General features: G+C 49.1%; 1 pseudogene; it reads left to right on the top strand.

The window, feature by feature from the left end:
- Window positions 1–1785: 1785 nt before the first annotated feature.
- LOC144681433 (PHD finger-like domain-containing protein 5A pseudogene) lies at window positions 1786–2139 on the top strand (annotated as a pseudogene).
- The last annotated feature ends 1289 nt before the right edge of the window (window positions 2140–3428 follow it).

Raw genomic sequence — 3428 nt, 5'->3', positions numbered from 1 at the left:
AGTTTAATGAAGGAGAAAAAAAATCTTTAGACCATGTCCCCTTATGTGAAACTGTCACATGAGCTGGAACATGTGTATTAATTTTATTGAAATTTTTTCCAAGATTTCAAAAGAGTTCATGAAACCTCATCCCTTAAGGTTGGCCGGGCAGCTTTCTCAATAGGGTTAACTAGTTGATTAATGGCCTTAATAGGCCTTTGACAGGTCGGTGAATGCACAGCCGAGTTGACTGCGCGCCCGCCGAACTGAAAATCTAAATGACGCGCGGTGACGTCAGGACGCACACCCGACATCACCCGGCATCATTTTACGCCTTGGTGAGCGGGCCCCACCCCCGGTCACAGAGCCGAAAATTCTCCCCATAAGATCCATGTCTTCGGTGCCTCTAGAGCTGACTATGGTAATGCGCTATGCCAAAAGGCTGGCCTCCCATCTTCCATCTCCCATCCTCATAAACGTGAGATCAACTCTGCTGCCCACCCCCCAATCTGCAGCAAGTATGAAGGGTTCTCAAAATTCCCACATTTTTCATATCATCAACAAGGATATGACTTTTGGACTTTTACCTGAAACCAGACAACGAGACGAGACAGAATACGCATTCATCCCTTTAAAACAATCAACATGAAACTGAAGCCCATCAAAATCTTGAATAAATAATCGTTACTAACTACTAAGGAAGGAAGACAACAATCAATGCAATTATGCGAACCAATCAATACTCCACACATACAATAGCTTTCGGTTCAAGACTAGTTACGGGGGCAGGAAGACAATGATAAACATCATGCGAGCCCAAAAAAACAACAAGACAACAATCACCTGGGGAAGCCCACCAAAATTAAGCAAAGAACTAACCTTGATTTGGATTGAGATAAGAAATCAGAAAAAAAAACAGTATAACTGGGCCAGGAGTGAGGAGGGGTGTGGGGGGGACAGAAGGGTGAGCAGTTTTGAAAGCTGACACAGGGCAGTGAGCAGTTGGGAGCGGTTGAAGCCAAGTTTAAGCAGGGAGCTGAGCCAAGCGGAGGAAGGAGATCTGGAGGTTTGCAGGCCCCCAGGCAACATCGCGGTGAGGGGCATGGGGTGGCAGGCTCAACCGAAGACAACAAGGCCGCAACCATAGCCCTCCATGAAGATCGACCACCCACAACCGCGTCCTCCACCCAACTGAAGAACCCTCACAGATTCCACAGACCAGGACCACGTGGGGATGGCAGGCCCCAGAGGACACAAAGAGCGTACCCCAAAACTTCAACCGGCTTACCTGGCTGGATTTCAAACTGTCAAGGAACCCTGGGTTGGTGAGCATGACCCCTGACCTCTCCTAGTTCAATTAGTTAGGTTTTGGGGGTGGGACAAGGGTAAGGGGATTAGTAGCGTGATTTTCCCTCATTATGCCGTGTGTTCCCCATTCTTAACTAAGTGTACTTTGTAGGTCTGTATAATCTCAGTGTTATCCTAATGCTATAAGTTCATTTGTGACTTCAATAAACTCAGTTTTTTTCTTGCGCCAAAACCAGTTGTCTGCTGCACTTTGTCACAACCCCCAAATAAGTCCAAGGTCTAGAACCCAGGGAGTGGGAGCGATTCGGACTGCTCAGAAGTCAGAGGTGAAGCTGACACACACCACCCCGTACAAGTACTATTCACCCATGGCCTACACTGGGTCTCAGCCCGGCAATGACACAATTTTAAAATTGTATTGGTTATGTGATGTCCAAAAGGTTGAAAGTGGTGCCATTTAGTACTTTCAGGCTATAGTGGTGGCAGATGGAGTAAGTGATGGGAATGCACCAACCTGACCCAACCTTCTGCACAAGGCAGGTCAGAGTTGTTATTGGACAATTGTATGAGAAATATGATGGAAAATGCTTGACCTGCAACTCCTGAATCAGGCCATGCACGTTAATCCATATCTCTGATGAGTATAACTTTGGTCCTACAGGGGGTGGCGCTGATCTGTGGCAGCCCAGATTTGTCTGAAACCTACTACTGCAAGGAGTGCTCCATGAAAACGATAGAGGTGGATGTTTGAAAGTTGTCAATCTTGGCAGCTCAAAAACTGACCTGGTGTACAAAAGGAAAAGTACGGTTTTAAGATCCAGAAGCCTGATGCGAAAGCCAACGATCCCTTGACCAGGGGTAGGTGTGTGAAAATGGGCCCGCGTGACCAGGTTTTGGAGAGCGGAGAAGGTGGTGGTGTGGTTTACAAAGGGGGAACCCGAAGGCTGGGTCTGGGCATGGGGAGAAGCAGATACAAGGCTGCTGCCACGGTTTCTGTTACTTCAAAGTGATTCAATGATCAGAATCAGCCGTCCAGAGCACAAGGCCGTTGCTGAAGGGCCAGGGAAAGGTGCATTTGGAGGGTTCCACAGAGCCAAGGCTGACGAGAGCAGAGCTGGGCATGTTCGTGAGAAGTGCGCCATTTTGTTGAAGATTATAAGCCGTGGAACTCAGGTTGAGTGCGAGCTGCTGTTTGAGGAGAATCGATCGGTAAATCCTTGATGGAGCTGGAATTCTGGCTGAGGAGTGTTAGAGCTTTGAAGGGCCTTGTGGCTGCAGTTGGTGCCACATGCGCTGTGTGGGCTGCCTGATAAATCAATGAGCTCTATCTTTGTTTTATCTGCCATTTAATCTGTAATTCATATGGATCGTGGTTTGCCTGTTAATTCATGTTGAACAATCAAACCAAAATCATCGTAAATTAAAAGTTACAAAAAAAGGTGAAGCCTTTTGTGTTGAACGCTTCTTCCCTTTGGGCTCATTTGGTAAACTTGGGGCAGAATATGGCGCTCGTCAGGCAGGCACGCGCCCAACCCGAACGAGCGTAAAGTGACGCGGATGACATTGGGCGAGCGTCCCGACGTCATCGCGCACCCACAGGTGTCGGCAGCCCGCCCGCCGACCATTAGGCAGCCTATTAAGGCCCTTAATCAACTAATGGTTTGGAATTTTCTGCCGCACGTCTAACCGTTCAGTTGCCGGGCGAGAAGGCCAAGTGGCCTTTCCATTTTTGGCGAAACTCCACCCACGGGCGGGATGTGGTTTCGACCGGTGATTGAAAACTTTTACCGCTCGTATTTAACATGCCCCCTGCTCCTTTGCCAGTGTCACGTGAGGGGGGCATGTTTTCATTCCTTTTTAAGATCGTTATTTTGATTGTTAAAAATCTTCAGCTCCCTGAGGCAACTCTGTGCGTCAAGGAGATTCGACCGCACGCACACTGCCGTGCTCGCGCTCCTCCTGCCCCCACCACGGCAGCGCTGAGCACCGCAGCGCGTTAATTGGCCGGCCACCGTGAACTCCATGTTGGGGTCCGATCGCGGGCGGCAGTCAGCTTTGCGGCCGCTCCCGGGCCGGGCCTGGCGAAGGCAAAATCCTGCTGTTGATTGTTTTTTTGTTTGTTTGTTGATCTCTGCGGGTGT

Source organism: Cetorhinus maximus, chromosome 6, assembly GCF_964194155.1.
Source record: "Cetorhinus maximus chromosome 6, sCetMax3.hap1.1, whole genome shotgun sequence".
Taxonomy (NCBI): Eukaryota; Metazoa; Chordata; class Chondrichthyes; order Lamniformes; family Cetorhinidae; genus Cetorhinus; species Cetorhinus maximus.
This window is presented reverse-complemented; position numbering and strand designations above follow the sequence as displayed.